This window comes from Xiphias gladius, chromosome 24 (assembly GCF_016859285.1).
Source record: "Xiphias gladius isolate SHS-SW01 ecotype Sanya breed wild chromosome 24, ASM1685928v1, whole genome shotgun sequence".
Classification (NCBI taxonomy): domain Eukaryota; kingdom Metazoa; phylum Chordata; class Actinopteri; order Istiophoriformes; family Xiphiidae; genus Xiphias; species Xiphias gladius.
In genome coordinates, this window is record NC_053423.1 from 15,370,435 (window position 1) to 15,395,805 (window position 25,371).

Sequence of the window (25,371 nt, forward strand, 5' to 3'; positions counted from 1 at the left end):
AGCCCTGGTGTAAAAAACTGTATTTTGTTCCCAGTACATTGGCCTGGAGGCAAGTGAGGCCTACTACTCTGGCTCACAAACAAAAAGGCTGATTTTGTGGCCATCCTCCCCGGCCCAAGCTGGAATGAGGAGCAGGGCTGCGTCAGCAGCCTCCTCATCAATTTAGCATCTAGCTAACACTGTTCTTAAGCAAGCAGAATGGAATGGGATGGACAGAAAAAAAGCTGCAATGGGGCTATATAAGAGAGGTCTGCTTTGTAAAGCTGCTGGTGAATGGGCGTCATATATCCCCTCTGGAGAAGTCCTACAAGATTAAAAAACACTTTTCTTCAAACTATCTTGCAGTTCCAATTCAGACCAGGGGACCAATCCTGGACCTACATACAACCATCAAATCTCCACACTTACTGTAAAAATACGACTGAATCTGGTTTGATTGCATCATAGGTGTAATGGTTTCTTAAAGGACAATGATGAAGACAGATAAAGGTATAACTTCAGCTGGAGCAGGTGAGTGCCAGCCTGTGACTTGTTTTGCATTGAGTGAAAGCATGGACATGCTGTGCAGCTGCGTACTTACACCTAATTTCACCTCAAGGAAAAGTCTGATGAGTTTACACTGCTCTGCCAATCCCTCAAATGTGTTGTCACTGGAAAAACTACTGACTGTTAGACAAGGGCGTGCATGGCGTTAAACAAAGGTGACTTGTCTCAGTGTGTGGCTGCTTGCACCAAGGAGGCAGCTGCCATGACCAGCAAACAGAATAATGGTACTTATCAGGCCAAAAACTCACACAGAGAGAAAGTCAGATAAAACTGACAAATCTATGCAAGCACCACAAAGCCCACACCTCCCACTAAAAAGGCTTCCCACAAACGCACACATTGTTCTCTCTGCTTCTAACTCTTGCGTTCTCCATCTATCTCGTTTAAACCTCAACATTGGTCGTGAAATATTCCAAAAAATAAACACAGTAACCCACGTAGTTGAGCTCAGTCTGCTTTGCACGTGGATTAGCATGTTATACGGCTTAACATTGTATGTTGTCAAGTTAGTGTGATGGCAGGGGTGTAGCTCTCAGACTCCTTTCAGAGCTGTGTAACAAGTCACCCCGCTGTTCCACTAGTCACAGAGGACATGTTGGATGCAAAGTAAGCTTGTTGCTGCCATTTATAGGGGCAGCCACCATATAGTTGAATGGGATAATCCTGATGTACATGCAAAATGTTAAATGTGCGGATTTGCAAAGATGAATGGCTAAGCCTACAGGGCCCCATTTGAGGGTTGTGATCATATATGAAACTATTGTTATCTGTACACATAATCACTCAGAGGGGGAGTACCAAAACACAACAGCAATGACTGCTTAGCACCACGGGTGTCAACATTATAAATAATTACAGAAAAGTTATATAATTACATAAAAGCTACTGATTGTGAGGTTTTTCTAATTTGACATTTTGTTTGAATGCAGGAAAAATAATGTCTATAGTATAGTAATAGTAATCAGAATCCGGGCAATATTTATAGTTTCACTACTCTGCTATTTTCCTTTCAGAGTCAATTTTTTATTCCGTTTCAGCATCAACTAATTTCTTTCAGCTCAACTATTTTAGCTAAGCTGTGTGCCAACTGTTGGACAAACAGGAGTGCATTAGTCTGCTGGTGATCTTTGAACGTTCTTGCTGCGGCTTTGACAAAGGAAGTTGAATCAGAGCACATTCTTATTTTACCAGGGTAGGTCACTAAAGCACATCCACCTTCAACCGTAACAGCAGACCGATGACAGAATGCACACTGAGGAAGACACCCAGATGGGCGTAAATGCAGACAAAGAAAAGATAAAGCTAGCAGTTGAAGCTCCAGGTGTCACATACACACAAACAAACACAAACACACAAGTCCAATTGTCAGGATGAATATGCGTCAGTTCAGACTGTATGTGTATGTAGATGTGCATTTGCTTGGGCATGAGATCTGGCCTCATCAAATTGCAATGTGGAACCTCAACAGCTGTTCTTTTGTGTGTGTGTGTGTGCGCGTGTGTGCACGCGTGTGTGCGTGTCCCAGGGGCACCATGACACTTCATCACTTGTTAATTAGTCAGTTAAGTCATCTAATTAACAAGCCATCTCTCTAGTTTTCTTTCAGACTTTCTTCTCCTTTGTCACTATGCATTTGAAAAACCACTAGTTGGGTAGAACCATCTGAGTTAAAACAGAAACAAAATCAATGAAGCAAACACTAATCTTCAAAGTTCAAATACTCTGCATGAAGTTCAAATCATGCGACAAATTTTGCCATCTTCCGGCTACTAAGAGACGGTCCAAAATGAATCTTTGGTTATTGAGCAAAAAGACGATATGGCCACACCTCTTAATAGTATTACAACCCATATTCAATAACCATAGTGTCAGGACAGTATTCCATGCATTTACCAACTCACTACCACGACCTTGATAAATCCCTTACTACCATCTCTCTGCCTATACACACACACACACCACTGTAACATTTTCATTAGCATACTATCAATATCCATGTCATAAATGACCATGATGACCTGCTTGTGTGTGTGCCTGTGTGTTTGTGGGTGGGTTTCTATGTGTAAGACACAATAATAGTAATTACGGATTCATCTCTGTTAAATAATGAGAATCAGTTATGTATCCCTTCCACAGCACAGCACAATTTGTGCCACTGTGTTTATCATTGGCTTTCTCTCTCTGTATACGCATCCACCCCCCATCACCTATTATACTTTGCTGCCATATTTAGATAAAAACATTGTCTTGTAATTATTGTTTCATAGATAATTTGCCCTGTCAAAATTGTAATATTTTTCTATGGCCATGCACTTTAACATTTCATCCATGAAAAACAACTCCATGTTTACGTTAAATTGATAAAGCCCTCTAACATACATAGTAATTATGACTCCGTGTGATGTGATACATTATACAGCAACAACATTTCCAACAACAAGGGAGACCGGTTTGTTTCCCATTACCTACCAACAGTCAATGTTGACTTCTTTTAAACATGACTGAAGTCGTTGCCTAACCATAACCAGGTTTTTATTATTGTGGAAATGACCTTAACCAAGCAGTTAATCAAATCTTAAATGTAGCAGTGTAAGATCAGAAATGCTTTTATTTTTGAAACAACTGTCGTCCTGACATTAGTGGTGCCAGATCAGAGAGAGCTTGAACCAACAACATATTTGATAGATGGATATTTTCTAGCACCTGACAATGTTTTCATCCCACCATTTCATGTCAGCTTGTCAAACCTGTCTCTTTAAAAAGGTCACTGACCACTTACTAATTCCCTGTAAGTGCAGAGAGAAGATGGAGGCAGAGTAGAACAGGAAGGAGAGGCAGGCATGGAAAGAAACAGTGACGAAAGGTGAGCAACGCAACAGCAATAATATCAATGGATGCTTAAAATTGACTATATATATCCACTCACACACATACAGTACAGAATTATAGAAGTTCCTAGATAACTCGTTACTCATATAGATATATATAGGTAGATAAAGGTCGGCAAATTCTGGTTTTGTCGTTTGCATCTAATCTATATCACCAGTCATCATGTGTGTCTGTGTGTAATCTTTCTATTCCTCTTCCAAACGAACTGACCTTTCTCTAAAGGTCAGAATGTGACACCCCTCACATGCACAATACTATCGCGAACGCTTAGAGACAGAGTCACAGACAGACTCAAACACTGGCACAATCTTGGGGATGTTATTCCATGTTCCCCCCAAAAAGTCGTTTAACCTTTTCATGTGTGAATTTTTTTAAATGAATCTACTACATGAGGGTGTCACATGAATGGTGGGCTCCTCAGTATTACAAAAGTGTGATAACAATGGTGTTATTCTCATCTTCTATATAATAAAGGATGACTTGCGATACCTCTTGGTCACAAGAAGCCTGACTGGGATTCTCACAGGCTCTCTCATAACGAACTACAATTTTCATTTGAATACAGTTGTTGATTACTTTGATCTGTCCCCCTGCTTACCAAGGCAACCTAGACACATCATGAAAGAAAGTTTTGCCTGTGAGAAACCGCAAGTTATTTTCTAATTTTCTTCAAGGTTACTGCGTATAGTATGTCTCTAATAAAGTGCCACTGTCCGACTGTATATCAAAAAAAGAGCTGACATTTTTCTACTGAAATAGTAACCCTGAGGGACTGAGCACATTCTACGTCAGAATTTATTTATGTATGCAGGAAAAAAAATGTAGAGGAATCAGCTAATGTAATAATATAGCAAGTTGCAACTAACTGGTATATATATGTGGGGAAAATAAGGTCTTACTTTACAGTGCAGGGTGGGGGTGTGTATGTGCCTGAGTACATTAAATAATTAGAAATACATGTACATACTTCCTGAGACTTGAGTACACAAAGTCCATATAATGTGAGGACTGCGCCAAAAATATTTAGGCAGTAAAAACGAATAAAAAGTCAGTTATAAAAGTAGTGTTGAATTTCAGTGATGTGTGACAGCTCTTTTGGGGAAGCTGAGAAGGTGGCAGGTGGTCTTGGACTTAAAAAGATGGCCGCAGTCTTGAACACAGATATTTTGGAATACGTGGTTTCCTGCTGCGCAGGGGCATGCAGTCCTTCCTTCACTTTCACTCACCCTTTGTGAAGGGCAGTTGCCAGTCAATCAGCCACCCAGCAGGATGAACAAGTTGGACCTCGTCCTTGGAAATGGAGGAGGCGCAGGAGGGACAGGTTGCAATACAGAGAATCAGGATGAACTTCAAGGTTGATATGTTGAGTTCTGTCAGCTGCTGCAGCATGAACATCCTCTTTAGCTGCACTTAATAAGCAGGAGGTTTTCCCATCTCATTCTGACGTGTTGGTAATTAGGATTGTAGAAACTTGGACAACTCATCTGAGTTCACAATGGGGCGACTGGCCCACCAGTTCGGCTGAATAGGTGGATTTGTTTGGAACACAATCCTCCAAAATTCACAGACATGACATTTGGCATGAAAATATCACTCATGTCAGAAAACAAAAATATGAAGCAATACTATTTAAAAAAAATTGTTAAAATCTGTTTTCAGGACTGAAGAAAAGATTTGTTGTCCGTGCCCTGCTTTCTCACCAACACCATCTATTTTTGACACCAAAGTATAAAATAGCTTTTCATTATCTATCAATCAATCAATCACTTTTAATAATTATATAAATCTTCAACTAACCTGAAAGAAACTTCTGTTTTTTTTCCTTGTTTTATGTGAGGGAGCAGCAATATTAATTGAATAAATAATATCCATCCCTCAATATCTGTTTACATAAGTGAATGGAGATGAAAAACTAATCTGACTCTTGATGAGATGCAATTCTTTTCAGACAAATTATGTTTTACACAATATTCCAAAACATGATATCTTGTTCAGCATGTAGGTGTAAAACAGCAGCCAAGATTTCATGAGATGCTGGATGCCTCAAATTTCCTGGGATGTGATTTTTGCTCCTGTTTCCAACCATCTGAACATGTAAATAATGGTAACTAATAATGGGAGTGTATATATTTTTCAGTTCACGTTGAAGTGTATCATTTTTGAACTACGTATTTGTGTGTCCGAGCACGTCAGGTCGTTCTGTCTTTTAAATCCCGTGTAACTCCTGTCTTTTAATGACGGATTAGACTTCTCTTAGTATAACTGCTCATCCAGTGATAATCCGCAGACTTCGAGCTGGCGAAGGGACTAGGCCAGAGGGAAAGGAGGGACATGCAAGAAGGAGGGTGGGGGGTGCGGAAAGGGAGAAGAAGATGTAGAGTAACTGAACAAATTACTAGTTCCTATATAAGTAGAAAGTTTCCCTACAAATCTGTATGAAGAGACATGGCAAAAATGTGTCAACAGGATCCACACATCCATTCAATTCTGGGCATAAACTTTCCATATTTTACTGTTGTCTATGTCAACTTTGACATTTCCCACCGTTGTAAACAGGGAGTGAAATAGAAGAAAATTATGTATTTGGCAACATGATATGAAGAGCCATGTGCACAGACAACCATGATCTCACTGCAGAATGATTTTCTTTCACTCAAACAAAACTGTATCCTCAGCTGTCTTGATTTTTCAAATGTTGCCTGATTCTGCTGTGAACCCAGTCTGTGCAACTGCTTCGTGAAAGTCTAAGGTGCTGTTGCTCCTCAGGTAAAGTTTTTTTGTTTGTCTGCTAGGGGCATGACTCTGCGGTAGGTAATTTGGTTAGTTTTGGTCCAGAGTGAAATATCTCAACATTCACTGGATGGATTCACGTGACATTTACACAGATAGTCATAGTTTCAACAGTTTGAATCCTAATGACGATGGTCATCACCTGATTTTCTAGCTCCACCATGATGTTCCCATTTGTGATTATGATTAAATGTCTCAACTTTTGGATGGATTGCCATGAAATTTGGTACAAACATTCACGCCCCCCTCAGGATGAACTGTAATAACTTTGGTGATCCCTTAACTTTTAATGTACCTCAAACATCAGGCTAAAATGTTTGTTTGTCCAACAACAAGTACCTGCAAAACTAATGACTTTCTCATCAGCCTTAACTGGACTCTGTGTTTAGTGCTAATGATAGCTTGCTAACACGCTAAACTAAAATAATTTTGACGATGATGATAAACATCATACCTGCTCAACATAAGCATGTTATCACTGTCACTGTGAGCATGTTTGCATTCTAATGCTAGTACTAGTACTGCTGTATCTTAGTGCAGCCTCAGAAATCTGCTAGCATAGTTGTAAGAGCTTAGTCTTATTGAGTCAATATTCCACCTAGAGGAATAAAAAGGATTTGTTGCAACCATTAAAACACTTCTCTTGGATCTTCTCTTGTTGAGTGTGAAAGAAAGAAAGCTCGCTGTCCCCCTGAGATAGTCATACATGTTGCACAGGGTTGCACACCATACACAAACACACATTTGTCAACAAAAACAGAGGGAACATCTCAAATACACACACTGACACCCATCCAAGTATCACATAGAAACATACAGGCACACAAATACACAGTGAGACACAGACAAACAGATGGGCACACAGACAATCTCTCTCACTACCTTATACTCACTCATTCTCTCTATAATCACCACTGATGTGTTGCTCTCCTGATTTAATTTCAGTGACACAGAAGCAAAATCAGCAACTTTCTGGAGGATACTTGCTATAAAAACAATGAAAAAAATTACACCTAAAAAATTCTCATTCACGCATGGACTGACATACAGTGTCAAGGCATGTGATGCAGCGACCGGAGCACTCGAAACAGCGCCAAGCAAAAGCAATTAAAGAGCCCTTATCCCGATTCTTAATTATTTCAGGGGGTTTATAAAATCTGAAACTCTCAACAATGCTTCATCAAAATTGGGTTTTTAGTGACTCAGGCAGCAAATGCGTTTATCACTAAAAAGCCAGTAGAACCACTTTTGAAATTGCATTCACATTGAGAACTTTAATTTGCCAGTTCGGGTTTAAAAAGCTACTACTTTAATTTCCACAAATGGGAGACAGCATACATGTGCGAGATACTGTGAAGATGGGTGGACAGGCAGACCGGCAGGTATTCAGACAGAGACACGGGAAGAATCTAAGACTGAAAGCAATTTATTCTTCTCTGGGCATTGTGTCCATTGTGTTCGCAACCCTTATTTAAAACTCCAAGTGCCAGTATTGGTGTAACCCTGGTAACAGCACAGAAACACCCACTGTCTCCCCTTCAGATCTACGACAGACAGACAGACAGACAGACAGAGACCCTCAAGTGTATTCAGACAGATATATGCATACACATTCATTTAGTCTTCCTGCAAGCTTAACACATTACAAATAGACACACACCTATAATTTCTCTCAGACACAATCAGACACTATTAAACTAGTAAATTCTAATCAACATGAAACTCGCAAAAATATAACAGTGACAACTGTGCTGAAACTCAACTTTTTCTGCCACGGCTGGTTACCAGACATCCGGGTAGAATGAGTTAGTTAGCTGTTGATAACATAGGAGGAGCAAGGTAGTATTAGTGGTGTTTTCTCCTTTCTTCCAATAGCTATATGAAAAAAAATCTGTCTGCTTTCCTGCTGGATAACTCTAAAACTTGTGAAGGGATTCACATGAAATATGGTGTACACATAGACCTTAGCCCACAGAAAAATCTAAACTTTTTTTTCTTCTGGCTGTCGGAAGCCAGGATTTACAGCATCGCATCATCCCAACTATTTAGCAATAACTGTGGAACTAATAGAGATTTGATTCTAAATATGGGGGTGGATCTTTTTCAGTGCATAACCGAGTGTGTGATAGGAATTCAACTTATATGAATGGTGTTTTGGGATATTGTACTACTTTAGAGTTGGAGTTCGTAAGAGCTAATTACAACTGGAAACTTCTGCCTACAAGTAAGGCAAGTAGCCTACTTGTTTATTTGTTGATTAATGTCATGATAAACAACTGATAAATGAGCTGATGCAGAGGTGATTCTGCGCGGGAGAAAATCTTTTTTTTTAATCTCAGTGTTGGTTTAGGGTTCAGAGAAACACAAAAAGACAACACAGTGCTGTGCATGTTTTTCTTACTCAGCCTACTTGCATGCCGGTTTTTATTTACATGTTACTGCTAATATTTACTGTCCCAGGTTCCTGCACCTGATAGCTTACTGACATGGGTTTGAAAATGCTATGCGCATTGTTAGTGCCGATGAACTGTGCAATTATTTCTTTATTTCTGTGTGTGTCACAGTCACGTCAGCTCCTTCTGCCTCGGTCTCTGTCTCTCCCTGGTACTTTTTCTCCGTGTGAGTGTGTGGGTGTACTGTATATCTTTCAGATACGGCCGTTTTTCACCTGTCCAACAGTTGTGCTCTTTGTGTTTCTCTACTCTACATACCTCATCAGCCCTGGACACCTGTCTCCACAGCTGGCTCTTATCATTACATCGTGTACAAGTAATTATACTGTACTGGCTACTTCTGTTTCCTCTTTTACTACTTATTATACAGGGTATTCTAGATGGAAGATTGTGTCAGTTAAGTATTATAATTCTTCAGAATAGAGAATCAGACAATAAAAAATGGTCTACACAGTGTTAATTGAATGACAACACCTGTATTTTCCCACATTTCCTGTCATATTTTCTATGCTGTCTTAGTTTTGCACTTTACTGCCACCCTACAGGTCTGCCTGCCTTGCTGTTACCTGTGCCTTGTTGCCTGAAGATTATTTGGATTATTTCTTGTCCTGTACTGCTAACTTAAGGTTGTCTGCAGCCTGTATAAAGCCATCTCTTATGTTACTAGTCCTGTGTCCACATTTGAGCCCTGATTCTTGCAGTCTTAAATGGGGTGTGTATGTGTTGTTCTTTCGGCCAAGGTGAGGCTTTTGTGTATTTTGCATTAAGGCCAAGTATGGCAATGTTCCACTAGCGGAGCTCCAGAGCTTGAGATATGATGCATTACCAAATGTATAACATGACCAAAAAAACGAATGAAGCAAAATGAAGCATGGTCTGCTCTCTGGATCTATTAAAGCTTAAAAAGAAAATGTCAGGGGTTACCATTGGACCGGTCAAACCACTAATTTCCTTTACCCTACGCCGTTTTTTTTCCTCCTTTTTCCCTCTCATATCATTCCTTTCTCATATTCGTATATTTCTGTCTTCTTATTTCGTGTTTTGAGTGAAAGTAATTTGATATTCATGACTGGTGAATCATTGCTTTTGCTGAACAACGATTTTTGTGTTTGAAATGAATCCAGACTAAAAAGCCTATACTTGGAACTGTGCGTGTGTGTGTGTGTCTGTTTGAGAATGGTGTCTTTTTACGTAGCTTTTATTTTCCCAATTCATTGGTGTATGTGCACTTGTGCATCCACATAACCCGAATGTAGAATCCTACAAAGCAAAACCAACGGATGAGCAAAACAACAAAAACAAAATCCAAACAACAGCATTAATACATTTCTGCTCTGATACATTGTTTTGAAATGAGATAAGAGCTAATTATCCAATCCAAACGATTTGATCCAATTAAAACATTTTGATATCAGAAGACTGCAGTCTGCCAGCTACATAATACATGAGAGGAGCAGTAAAATTTCTACTTCTTTTACTCATTTTGTCTTTCACTCCTAGCTCAGTGAAACAGCCCTGTGCTTTAAATGCACTGAACTTGGCCTAAAATTTAGCAACCTACTGCACATAATTTGCCTTTTAATTTTGTGAGTGTTTTGTCACATCTCTCAAGCTCTGTTTGTCACTGCAGCATCTAGTCTGCTCCCAGTGCTGTACTGTGGGTGGGCGCGGAGCAAGTGGATTCAAGACAGGCTCTTGACAGAGACAACAAGCATGTGTCATGAATGAATAAAATATTATGAAGAGAACTGGAGTAACAATTCACTAAGAGGTGCAGACAGTGAATGTTTACATGCACATTAATGTTATGATATTATTAAAGATAATCACAAGAATATCTGTGCCGCCAAATACAAACATCTATTACCCAAATGAGTCCCTTACATAATACATTAAAATGACTGAATTTACATACACATTAATAATACAGATCTGAAGTACTTTGTTTTGCATTTGGTGCTTGTGAATGGCTCGTTTACATGAACCTGGATAAGGACAATTGGGATCATATCTCAAATATTTATAGAGAGAGTTGAATAAATTAGTCAACATACTGAAAAGTGCCTCTTGCCATGAAAATGGCAGTCTATGCCCTATCATTATAGGATTTAGAATATACGCTTATACGTTATATACTAAATGTGACATGCACTGCCATGGATTCACACTACAGTTAAATGTAACAGCAGTATTTTTCAGACTGTTCGTGGATAACTGTGTTTGAGAAAGTGGCCGAAATGAGCAAAATGTGCATCTTTCAATAAAAGGGTAAAATACAAAACAAACAAAAAATAGTTGTTTAACAAGGCTGTTTCTTCTTTTTGTTGGCATAGGGGGCAAAAGATCAGTGTGTGTGTGTGTATTGGTGAATTTGTGCGTATGTGTGTGCAAGCTGTATACATTTTAAAAGGTTAACTATCAAATCAAATGCACTGAGAACTTTCGAAGTCTCGGTTGTTATGGCAACAAGTTAAACAACCAGAGAGAGACAGAGAGAAAGCAAGCATAACTGGAAGAAAAAAAAAAAGTCTGGGAACTAAAGCAGTTCAGACAGGAGCTACTGGGGTTTAAACAGAAAGTATGCAATAAGAGCACATACTTACTTGTAAACAAACATGGGCGACGTCACAAATCTCATCAGTCATCACTGAAGACATTGTGTTCTACTGTGTCAACTCCCAACTCATTAAAAGCTAATTTCCCTCCTCTCCTTAAGATCTCCACTGAGGACCTTATTTATTCATTTGAAACTATAGGCCCCTTGAGATATCATCTTTACAAAATAAGTTTTTAAAAGAAATCACACAATTATCATCTTGGAAACAAATCAACTAACATAAAATATAGGGTTGTTTTTTTTTTTCGTCCTTGAAATATAAGTAAGTTTTTAAACTTACTTTAAACTTTTACATCAGACTCATGTTGGGAAATCTTAAATTTCTGTTATGCTTTTAGTATACTGAACCGTTGGCTCATGTTTTTGTGTTTAGCTTGCTGCAAAGGACCACTTGGATTTACTGGATAGGCATTCACTTGAATGGGGCTGCCTGGAGAAAATACATTTCCAAAACAAAACAATAGATGGTTATTTTGTTCTGACAAAATGGGAGGGTGGTCATGACTGCAATCATGTGTGTATGGTGTATGCTCTCTTGCCTATGTGAAGTCTATACATATGTGTGTGTGTATGTGCGCGCTCTATCAGCAGTTTTATCACAATGTGACGCTGATGTCTTTTTTATCAGTAAGATCCTAAATGTTCCTCTTTTTTGTTTTTTCATTCATTTTCTACAGGACAGAGTCAATGAATTACAAACAACTCTTTTTTTAAATCTTAGGATTTAAACAGAAATTAATTGCATTATAGGTATTTCAATTTACTAATAAAGATGTTGTATATGAATTCTGTTTTTAGTTTTCTAGTTATCATGAGTGAAATTCAGCTAGCTAACCCTGGCACATTTACAATGATGTTTTTAACACATCCATGTTTAATATCTACATTTTGCCTTTTTCAGAAACAAGAGGATAATTAGCAAATGAAAAAATAGAGAATATTTCCAATATTTAAATGGCTCCTGGAATAGTTTTGCTACATTGGAGAAAAATTTAATCAAATATGTTTATATCTCCTATTAAAATTGTATTTGCTTATTTAAATAACACATTTCTCATTCTGAAGAGATCAAAAAATGAAAATTGGTTTGCCTTTTAGTCCCTTATCTCAATCTAACCTACAAATTCCCCTCATGATAATTCACTAGTTGTTCCCTTTAACACTATAGTTGAGGGAACATGACGTTCTTTGTGTGAACCCTCTTTTTAAATTTTTTAATTTTAAACAAGTGATATAATTCTTATAATTTTACAAGGTCTGCTGCATTGCACAGTTTTAGTAAGAACCACCAACTCCACCTTACATGAGGAATATTAAAACAGTTTTATGAATGCAAATTATTGTGATTTTTTAATTAACAATAATTATTATTAAATAATTACTGCACAACACTCATAGCTGAAGAAGCTAAAGATTCACTCTAGGGCATCTATGCTACAACTTTAATTTAAAAAAATCTGTTATGATGTATTGGACATTTATTAAATGTTCGAGGAATTTGAAAATTCCAGACTTCATTCCGGGGTACAAACTCCCAACTTGCTCCACTGAGATAGAGCATGCTTATAGGGATTTACGCAGCTTAACGGTTGTTAAAAGACTGATGTCAGTGTTGAGCAGTATAGCACTTGTGGTTTAGAAAGTATAACTCATTCCAGAAATTCGTCATAAAGGCTCATTCCAGCAAAGTTTATCGTTGTGTTCAGAGCATCTGATTGACAGTTTCCTTCTGTCTTTTTCATCAAGGTAAAACAGGCCTCATGCATCTCGAAGTTCAGGCTACTCCAAATTAAGTTGTCTTCATGTGTTTTGCGTGTGTTGTACACTGAATACAAAACATTCACACAAAATGTAGTTTTTGAACAGTCTGATCTACCAATGAGATGATGTGCTTAAAATGATTAATCTAAGAAAAAAAACAAATAAGCCTCTGCACAGCTAGTTCCATAATCACTGCCGCCAAATTAACAGAATGATCTATGTGTTTTGTCTACATAATAAGCCTGTTCTAAAATATGGCTTGGAGGCCATTTTACTTGCTGAGTATATTGCTGGCATTATCGTAGTTCTACCTTACGACGTTTTGACAAGCATTGCCCTCACACACTTAGTGTCCCTGTAATGGTGAATTGCCTGGAGCACAGTGAAACCACTCACTCACCCTCTCTGTAATGTTTGACAGTGGAGAAAACACTGACCCCCCACACATTAATAATTCACAAATGTGAAGATAACGGTGAGCTGGTTTTCATTTGTGGAGTTCAGGAGTCAGGTAGAATCAGAGAAACAGGACAATCATTTTGCACCTTTAAAGCCATTCTTTGCTAATGTATGCTGTTTAACATTTAATAGTTAAGGAGGGTGAAATATTCTCCAGGTCAAAGAGCTGATTCAAAGGCAGAAGAAACACAGTGAAGCAATTTCTTTTGACAGCACATTAGACAGTCAAAACAAAGGACTACGGGAAGGCAAAAAACACTTTTAATAGGAACTTCTGATACAGTTCGTGTGAGGTGAATAGCACAGCAGGCAATCAAGACAAAGTGACTTCAGTAATAATTCATGAAATGTTTTGAAATGTTTTCTCTGTTGCTGTCTGTCTTATCAGCGTGGATTCCTTGAAGTCATGAATCAATCTCTCACTTCTGTCTCTATCCTTCTTTTTGTCCCATTTCCCTCTTTCCCTCGACAGACGCATTTCCTTTCCTCTCTCCTCTCATCACCTTTCCTCCCCAAAGGCATGTCCCCCGGGTGAACTTTGGCACTGATTACAGACACAAAGCAGATTAGGAAACACATTCAGACACAGACACATAGGGACACACACATTCATTTACTTCTGTATACCAGGGGCAGTTTGCATTGTCTGTGTGAATATTAACCATCTCCATAATCATACAAATGAACCCTTTTGTCTGGGCATAGTACTGACTGGAAGGCTAGTTTTACCTCTTTAGTAAATATTTTGGCTTATAAAAAAAGCATTATCTATGCTGTAATACTCATCATACAATGTGTACAACAACTTGCCAATAATACTGTAAAATTAGAGTTTAATGATACCCCAGTTGGTTAGCGGACTCAAGCTCAGTACCTTCTTACTATGTAATAACGGTACTTATTGAGTATGAGCCACCATGAGGACTTTGTGTAGTTTTTCCACATCTGGCTGTATTGGAATGACAAATAATAAGTTTAAATAACTTAGTATCTCAAAATAATAAGAAACTTTGAGAAATATTGTCATTATTGTGAGATACTAAGTCATTATTTTGAGAAAGTCTTTCATAATAACTTACAGGATCTTTTTTCTTTTTGTAAAATACCCTCATACTCACTACAAAAGAAGTGGCTACTGTATACTGCACACTTACATTTAACCTGTGCCACAAAGTTGAGTATATGATTTATTAAACGGATGGTTTTTCCTGGACGACTGCATTCACCTGACTGAATTGAACAAAGGAGATGCTAAATGCCTGCTACTAAACGGCTGGTATTGCTCACAGCCAGTGTTTTAATGATATACACACCTATGTGTATCTTTATTCTTACACATATAAAGCTCCCAGTTGTCTGTTCTTTAGCACTAAATGTTTCATTAATAATCGTTCTTATACTAGAAAATGAAAGACATCAGAAAACTGTCACTGTAAATGCTTATACCGTTTCTGGTGTAAAATTACATTCCTCTTAACCCACTTTTTTTCTCTGCCCCTTTCTGTCCTCCTCCTCTTCCTCCCCTTTTATTTTCCCCTTCTCATCAGATCTCAAGTTTTTTTTTTTTTAAATGTTTTAAATTGTTTTTGAGAATCTTAATGAGCAAAAGGGTTTGCAGTGGAAGGGTAAGCAAGTTGTGGCACCTGTGGAAGCAGACACATTTGGCCACAATAGAAACACCCTTTACTCCTGAGTCTCCCATTATGGAGCATTCTTAAATTATTTCTCTTCCTCTTTCTCTCTTTCATTTCTTCTGGTCTTTTACTCACCTGTTCACTCTTGCTTCCTTATTTCTTGCCTCTGCTTTTTCCTCACTCCAGTCCTTATCCCCTCTTTTCTTCCACCCTCTTCTCCCCTGCTTGGTCCTCCTCATTAACAGTAAAGTACAATGTTGTTTGAGACGTTATATTTCCTCTCCTCTCTATCCCATCTTCTGCTCTGACACATGGAACCTCTACTTTGACATTTGTCATGTGAAAGCTCTTACATATGAAACCTTGTGCCCCTCCCTTAGCTCCCCTCTTTCATTTCTTACATCCCTTCTCCCTTCATGTCTCCCTTTTCTTCCCCAATTCTGCTCTGCAGCTTTCAATTACACCATCTACCTCTGACATGTATGTGATGTCATCTCGCTTCTCATCACATCTTTTGATGCGTTTTCCCCACTTCTCTTCCCTGCTTTCTCTACTCATCTCTTCAACACAACTGTCCTTCCCCTACTGTTTCCAATTTCCCTCTCCTCATATACCCAGTCTAATCTGCTCTTATAGAACTTATGTTGGAAATCCTTGTTTTTACTTTATCCAGTAAACCCCTCCATTCCCTCCACTTTTCGAACCTGTGGACCTGCCTCCTCCTTGTTCCTCCTCTTTCTCCCTTTTCCTCGTTTAGCTCTCATTTAGCTTTCTTTATCCTCTCCAACCATACAATCACTATAACTTTACCGATAAGTGAACACCTTTCTGGATTACAATGGGGTTAGGCAGGTTTGAGATAGGTTCATGTTTGCAGTTAGTAGCATCCCATATGAGAGGACCAAAGGGGGAAGTCAGGCGACGAAGTATATAGAGGAACAGAAGTCCACGTTGAGGGGAGGTCAGGGTGGATAGATTGGTCAACAAACCAGAGGAATTTCACATGTTCTTGTTTCAAAATGATAGTTAGTGTTGTTCTTTTATCCATATAACCATCACAACTAAGGTCTAGAAAAGGCCAGAACACATCTAAAAAGCCTCCCCAGTTCTGGAACAAGATTCTCTGGGTAGATGAAACCAAGATTAACTTTAAGGGTATGGAGAAGAAAAGGAATGGTTCATGATCCAAAGCATACTACATCATCTGTCAAACATGGTGGAGGGAGTGTTATGGCATTGGCATATATAGTTGCCAATGGAACTGGGTCACTGGTCTTTATTGATGATGTGACCGCTGATAGAAGTAGCGGGATGAATTCTGAAGTATAGAGGGCTGTACTATCTGCTCAGACTCAGCCAAATGCTGCAAAATTGATAGGACAGTGCTTCACAGTGCAGATGGATAATGACCCAAAACATACTTTGAAAGCAACCCAAGAGCTCAGAACAAAACTGAGGAAAGAAAGACCCAGTACAAGCAGCAACTGAAAGCAGCTCCGGTAAAGACCTGGCAAAGCATCTCAAAGGAGGAAACCTCTGCATTTGGTGATGTCCATGCGTTCCAGACTTCAGGCAGTCAATTACTGCAAAGGGTTTTCATCCAAGTATTAAAATAATCCTTCTATTTAGAATTATGTTGGTTTGTCCAATTTCTTTTTAGCCTCTACAAATTAGGGGCTATGTATAAAAATGGCTGTAATTCCTAAACAGTCAATTCAATATTTTTGTCAAACCCTTTGAATTAAAGCTGAAAGTCTACACTTGAATCACATCTTGATGGCTTCATTTCAAATCTATTTTGCAGGTGTACAGAGAAAAAATTACAAAAATTGTGTCACTCTCCAAATACTTATGCACCTAACTATATGCAAGTTGAAACTGTATGTATGTATGTATGCATGTATGTATGCTTGCATGCATGTATGTCTGTTGATTGCAGTAATCATTTCCCCTGTCCACTGGCCATGAAGTGACACCCTTATTGCACGACTACACTATTGGACATAAAAGACAATCAGACAGTGCAAAAATTGTATTGTACAGTACACCCAAAGCTAATGTACTTCAGCAGTCTGGGTTATACAAATCAAGTGGGTATCTTCTATAGTTAGGGTCTTTTTAGAATAAAATTTACTTTTTGTGTTAGCCCCAGCAAGTTTTGCAGAGCCCTGGTGGCTGCACTATCTTAACAAAACAACTGCAAAAAACCTACAGTACATGTTACCAGCAACGAATAGTTTCTCCTGCAATACAAATTTAAGCAACTTTAATAAAAAGGCTGTAATGCAACTTTAGCCCTACTTGCTACTCGCCTCCGCAAATTATGGAAGATGGAAAAATTGTAGTCACAAATAATAGTAGTTTGTTTGAATTGTTTTGCATGGAATTCATACTTTCAAGTGGGGTAAAAGAGGAATGTCTTTGTATTGTCCTTAGTATTGTCTTTTACAACGCCTATTGACACCATCACTTCTGACGTACATGATTTCTGCGTTCTTCTTATTCTTTCTTCTTCCCTTTCCTCTGTACACTCATGTCGTCCCTCATGTGGTCTCCACTGTCCCTTTTTTCGCTTAAGGGAGTGTCACCATAAAATGCCTGGATTCTTTTCTAGAGCATGAATGACATCTATTCTCAAATAGGACACCTCTTCCCTGGATTCTTCCACCCTTTTCCTGTTCATCTGTTCTCTCCCACCTCCTTGTCTGTACTTTTCTCCTCTGCCTCTCCTCTAACTCCATCTGGCTTTTCTGTCCTCTTCACCTTTCTCCTCATCCCTCTCATTTCGTATCTACTCTATTCCTCAAGTTAACTCCTCTCTACAGAGAGGAATTTTTCCACTCTTCTTCTTTCTGGCCATCCCCTCCTTGCCTGGTATTTCCCTCTTTTCTCTGAACTCACTTGTGCTTCCTCTCAGTTCCTCTGCACTTCTAATCTCGCCTCATTGACTTTTGCTCACCTTTTATTTCCTCGACTCTCCTCTCATCCCTTCTCTTGTAATCTCCTCTCATATTTCCATCTCCTACGTGCTTTCCTTCTTCTCTTTTCCACCCCTGCTGCTACATCCCTCCCCGTCTGAAAGTATTAGAGCTATTGTTCCCACATGAATTAACATTGCAAATCCCTTTTCTTCATCCTTGTAGCCTGGGTCCAGCCACACGAATCAATTGTCTCCTTCGCTGCGCATATTTGCTTCTTAAACATGTGATATTTTGAATTTTCTGATTCATGTCACTGGCATAGCTCTCTTTGGGGGATGCTTCCCTGGATTCATCATCTACTAGACCATTCATATTAAAGTCCTCATTACAGACAGTTCCCAACCAATCACAGAAGGAATTGGCTGCTTTACTCATGAGTACATTTGATCATCAGGCCAAATATTGATGTCCCCAATTAGAGCGCTTCATGACTGCATACTCAAGCAGCTATAATGGAGGACTGCACTGTCAAGCAAAAATGATGATTTCAGGGTCAGTAAGTAAACACATTTAAATTAAGGACGATGATCCACCAGGCTGGATTTAGGTGACCGCTTTCCTTTCTTCCCTTCCTCTCTCTTATCTTCAACACACTCCTCTCCATTTTTACTTAATTTCTGCTCTCTTTTTCCTTCTACTTTTCCCATTTGTATTTATTCTCTCCTTTTTCCCTTTTCTCCTGTGCACCTCTGCTTTCCATTCTTTGACTACTGAGATTATTTCCTCACAAGAATCTCAAAACATCATCACTCTTACGGTGAAAACCTGCATCGCCGAACCTTCTTCCTTTATCTAACTTGTGGAAATAGGTTTCTAAAAGGGTTGGTTTTAGACATTTTACAGCATATTCTCACAATTTGACATGATCACAAGTCCTCTATAAATTTAATACAAGTCTGAGTCATCTTTCAGTTATGATGAAGAGAAGGGGGTTTCATCAGAACACTGGCAATGGTAATATTGCTACAATATGCAGATCATAAGCCATCCAATCTACTGTGGAATTTAATAGAACTGTGAATTGACATATTGTTCATGAAGAGGTGAGTCCTGTGCTCCAGTCACTGTCATACTATGGACACAATCACACATTTTCACACACATGCGCACATATACACATGGGGAAGTCACAATCACTGGTACAGAAAATCTAACTTTGCACACATACACAACCACACACTAGGACTAGGCTGTATGTGCATGTTCTCACACGCGCACACACACACAAATGTCCTTACCTCCAAGGTCTAAAACTCAAACTGGTCCTCACTAAGATAGCAGTACACACACACACACACACACACACACACACACACACACACACACACACACACACACACACACACACACACACACACACACACACACACACACACACACACACACACACTCATGTGTGCATGCGAGCACAAGCACACACTCAGACACACACAAAGTCTATATATGCAGACTGACCTGAGGCTGAACTGAAGCTGATTGCAGTCATCTGTCTGTTAACTACATTTCCTATAGGAGAATGACATAGTGATTAATGAAAGATGGAGAGAGGGAGACTCTGAAAGAAATGTAGGATGGGAGAAATAAAGAGAGCATAGACTGGGAGAAAAAAAGAGCAAGCGAGATAGGAACAGAATGAAAGACGAAAAGAGAGACAAAGATTATCAGAGAGGGAGTCGGAGAGAAAGAAAGATGTAATCATAATGAGAGAAGGCGAGAAAAAAAGAAAATCATCCCACTTTCCACTTACGGCGCTAGATGCTGATTGGTTGAATGACCTCTGTGCCAACCCTCTCTCTGCGCTTTTAGCAACAGGATGACTGATGGGAAAAATATAGTCCAATGAAGGCCAAAAGAGTTTGGACAAGGAGATAGCGTTGCTGCTCTATTATGGCCTACTCAGGGTCTCATTTTTTAAACTGCAGGTCAAAACCCAAAATGGGTTGGACTCTGTTATTCTCACATGGCAGAGGTACTAATATACTTTAATGAGCCTTGGTCCCTGGGTGACAGAATACATATACTCACTTTGGGGTCCCACATGATAGTAGTACTAGTATGTTGTAATGAGCCTGGCTCCCAGGGAAAGAGATTACATTTGCTCAGTTTGGGTCCCCAGATGACACAAGTGCTAATATGTTTTAATGAAGCAGAGAGGCAGCATTTACTCGTTAGAATTTCCACGTGAAGAGTTGTTACTCAGTTTGGATGCCCATATGGTATGTTTAAACAAGTCTGGCTCCTAGGTTTTATGTTGTTACATTTGGGGTGTTCCACTGCTTTAATGCGTGACTTGTGAGTGACTTATGAATAATGGATGAAAATGTAGACTAAGAAAAAATAATTAGTTACTAAGTTAGAAGCAGTCAAATATGAGGAAATACAAAATTCAGGGACTTACTGCTTTTCCCATATTTCTATGACAATAAAGCTATCATGTCAGAGTGAAGTATTAAAGTAAAGAAACAGTGCAAGTTCAGATTTTTTTTTTTTTTAAAGAGTAAGTAAAGTAAGTAGAGGTGAGTAGTAAGAGAAAGACATGTAGTAGATAGGGAGCTGCTCTGCTGTTTTGACAGAAGTGATGGGGTCATTTCACCTGTGAGGAGGCAGGAGAGAGTGTAGACTGGTTGTGGTTTTAATTTAAGTATCTACTTTGACATACAGTATATATCATCCTCCATGTGTTGGACCAGTTATTTTTCTAGGGAGAGAAGGGATTTTATTCATATTAAAGGCCCCATATTTTACACTTTGCCAGTGATTTAGTTGAAGTTTTGATAGCCATAAGGAGATATATTTGTGGTTTTAAGTACCAAGAACCACATCAATATAGTTTCACATCTCCACTCTCACACTTTTCTCTGGAACTCTACCAAGATCAGGGCATTTTGTGTGAGTTGTGTCTGTTTTCTAGCCAAGCCAACCACAGGTAACGGATTGTAGCCTACTACTGCAGCTTGGTGTAACAGACAGGTAAATGCAAATGGCGATGGTCAGTCAGTGCTGAAATGAAGCAAACAAACAGTAAAATTTGGACTAAAATGCTCCTGCTGGATTTGGTGTGGAGCCTCGGGCTTGGTTCCGGTGCTAACCCCTGGATCATCTGGTGGCATCGGGATGACTGTCCACGAAGTTGTAGCATCCAGGTCCAATGCAGGAGTGGTGGAGCCTGCTGCCATTGTGTCCAGCTCACTTTCCTCGGCTGCTTGACCCCCCCAGAAGGACTGGTCAAGTGCCATTGGGTGTCAAGGCCAGCAAAGTGAGTGTGCATGGCCACAAAATCCAAGACCATTCGGTTCATCAGGGAGAGGGGGGATCGGGCTGCTGGGACAGCGAGAGTGGAAGACTGCTTATATGAAATATGCTTTGCCAGAGCAGCCTCCTCGTTCAGTTTTAAAAGTTCTTTAACCACAGACCAGACACCTTCTTAGTAAAATTAACAAAAAGCAGAATTTATATTCACACAACCTGTTATTTTGAGGCAAATTTCCAGTGCCAGTCATTTTTGCCTGAAAGTCGATAGATAATTGCACTTAGTTTTATTTTAGATTAAAAACAGTTGCCAATGTGAGACCAAAAATGTTCGTCCTTGGTCTCGGGTAAAACAACACTAAGGGTCTTGATTCTTGACTAAAAATTGACAAAAACTTTAAGGATGAAACTGACAAAATCTTAATGATTTGGCCTCCAGTTTGTTTGGAGGCTAACACTTAACGTACTTTTGTAACATATGATATTGACATATTACTTTAATGCACCCATGACCACAAGTGTGACTACATGTGAGATGGCATGGAAGATGAGAGATCTCCCAATGAGCAAAAACGGTCTAAAGTGCCTGAACAAGACTTAACATTCACATACATGTAAATATTTTGATGTGTACTACTTTAGGATGTTGTTACTACAGGAATGCTTGTTGTTTGTTTGGACTTAGCCCATATTTTAGCATTTAAGTTAACTTTGAATTCATCTATGCATATATGCAGAATAATTTACAATAATTTTAAACAAATTTCCTTTAATCTTTCATGTTTTCCATGCATGTTTTAATGATATGAGCATTTCAGCCAACTGTTTGATTTCTATTCCCATGATCATAGAGTTTACATTTGAATTCAGTTTGACTACTGTGGGGAAATATTTTAGAAGCTAAGAATCTTTCAGAGCACCAAACCCGTCAAAGGACACACACAATGCCATAGTTACACACAAGACACACAGGTTCAGTGATACCGATGCAGAAGAATGCTTTGTTGAACTGATGCAGAATTTTTAGATCAGATGAGATGGAGACTTTCTTCAGATCACTGACTCTGATTAGGCTTTTAGATAGTAATGCCAGAGGCCAATTTCATACCATTCAAGCTACAAACATCAAGTTTTCAGTTCGCAAAGTTAGTATTAATAGTATTTTTTGCATGGCCAAACCACCGATTTGCCTCTTAATGTATACGTGTTTAAGCTGCATCATGACCCTGAAATATACCAGACTGAGAAGAAGGAGTAACATAAGTAAGTAAAAAAAGACATAAGAGATAAGAGAAGGCAGGAGCAGAGTCTGCCCATGTCCTTAAATATTCTTAAAACCCAGAACAAGCCTCTGGTGACCCCCTGGAGGGCCCAGTCTGCTAGGTTGAAAACCGCTACTTTGATCTCGGTATGTTCGTCAGTACACCTTCGGACAGAGGTGCACATATACATATGCACACACCTTGTAAAAGGATTTATCGGCCTAAAAAGCTTGAGTTGTTTTTTCACATGTTCGTACACACAAAAGGCACACACATGCACATACACGCGCACACACACACACACAGAAACACTCCCTACTGAGCATGTAATGTGAAAGAGCAGCAAGACTGGGCTTTACTGCACACACACACACACACACACACACACACACACACACACACACACACACACACACACACACACACACACACACACACACACACACACACACACACACACACACACACACACACACACACACTCCCTACTGAGCATGTAATGTGAAAGAGCAGCAAGACTGGGCTTTACTGCATGCACAATTTCAAACACACACACACTATCTCTCTCACACACACACACACAAACACACACACACACACACACACACACACACACACACACACACACACACACACACACACACACACACACACACACACACACACACACACACCTTGCCAAAGGAGAAGAAAGATGAGATTCTGTTGCAAAATTAAACTGTTGACATTTCGGACAAGAGACAAGTTGGTTTTTCCTTTTCCCTCTTTTTCTCTCCCTAAGACACACATACACACATCACAAAGAGTAACATTCAGCTTTTTCCCATTACCAAATCCCTATGATGCCAACACTTTCCTAACTTAGTCTCTTTGTTTAGTACACTTCTCTCTCCTCCTCTACTCAACCATAACATCACCTCTAAAACATTTTTTCTAAACCTCAAGGATCCAGAATTTTATTGCCTTCTGATGAGGTGGGAGGAAATTGTGAGGATCCAGACACATGCAGTTATTTTAAATGTTGGGGGTGTAACCACTTCTTAATTGCATCCATGCATCAATTATTTATTATTCTGATTCAAGTTTGTTGATCTGTTGAAAGGCCTGCAGTCTCACAGGTAGTTTCAGTTATTCTTGCTAACTAGACCACTACTCAGGTTGAAGTTAGGAATAGCTATGCGAGTTGGTGGGAGTTGACTAAGTTCACTAAACTACACGTACTAAAAAAATGATAAGGTAAAAGCAGTCTCACACAGAAGTGCGGTAAAACTCAAAGGAGAGGGAGTGAGATGTCTATGAAGCACAGACTGTACACTCCAACACACACTAAATCTATACTCTCATATATAAAACTAAATATTATATACTGATGAATATAATATATAATTGGAATCTATTTCTCTGTTTTTAGCAATAAAAAATGTGGAACACTGAATCGTACAAACAGCAATGCTTAGGGGAACAAAATTAATATTGTTTGAGTGCATTTAATTTCCTGTGTCACAGGGTCTATTTCTTCAGGGCATCATTCTGACTAACATTACCAGCACTGCATTTTATATTAGCATTACCACATACAGTACTTAATTTTAGGGGAAAATTATGCAGATAACAATTACGACAATGTTTCTGTACACCAGAAAGTCTAATTGACAGGCATGTCAATCAAAATTTCAAAATCAATATTCTAAACAAAAACAGGGGGGGAAAATAAATAAATAAATAAAATAAAAAAAAATCAATCAAAATGTGTCACTAAGAGTGAATTATGCAACTTTTTGTATTATTACTGCTACTACTGCTGCTGTCATGACTAATATTACTGGTAGTATTACTTCTACTACTCACACGAGGTGTTCTCAGCACAAAAGCCATTGAATCATTAGATCTTCAGAGAAATGCCAATTCTAAGTCTTTTTTTTTTGTCAATTGAAATCTTTGTTACAAAAGTACAAAAAAATATTCTGCAGTTAAATCTTATTAGTAAGCTCTGAATTGGGTGTCAAATTGAGTCACACTTAGGTAGGGCTGCAATGATTAATCAATCAACAGAAAAATAATCAGCAACTATTTTGATAATCAATTAAATAATTCAGTCTGTTTTTTTTAAGCAAAAAATGCCAAATATTTCATGGTTCCAGTTTCTCAAATGTGAGGATTTGATTCTTGTATTTGTCATACATGATAATAAACCGAGTACCTTTGGGGTTTGACTGTTGGCTGGAGAAAACGAGACGGAAACAACAAATTAAAAAGACTACATTACTGTGCTGCAAATGTGAGGGCACTCACCTTCTAGCAGTGGGGATCCCCTGGTGAAGACTGGCCTGTGGTCTCCCCACTCTGGTTAAAAATTGCATCCATGTCAATTTCAGAGACCTCTCTCCCATTACTTCTCTTTTCCAGAGCACAGCCTTACTAAAATTACTTGTTCATAACAAATTCTCTGAAACTCCCTGAAGATTTTGATTCAAATTAGAGAATTATTTGGACTTTCAAATGTCTAGGCACACGCAAAGCCTACAATAACTTGTTCAAACCAGCCCTGATGGATAGAGTGTTCCTGGACTGGAGGGAGAGGGTACTGTGCTGTGCTGTGCTGGAGATCTCAACATAGATCATTAATTTGCCTCATTCTTTCAGATCCAAACTAAATATCACCTTCCTCAACCACATTTCTAGCGCCATCTCCAAGTCAAGCATTTCGTGCGGGTGTATATCTCACAGTTT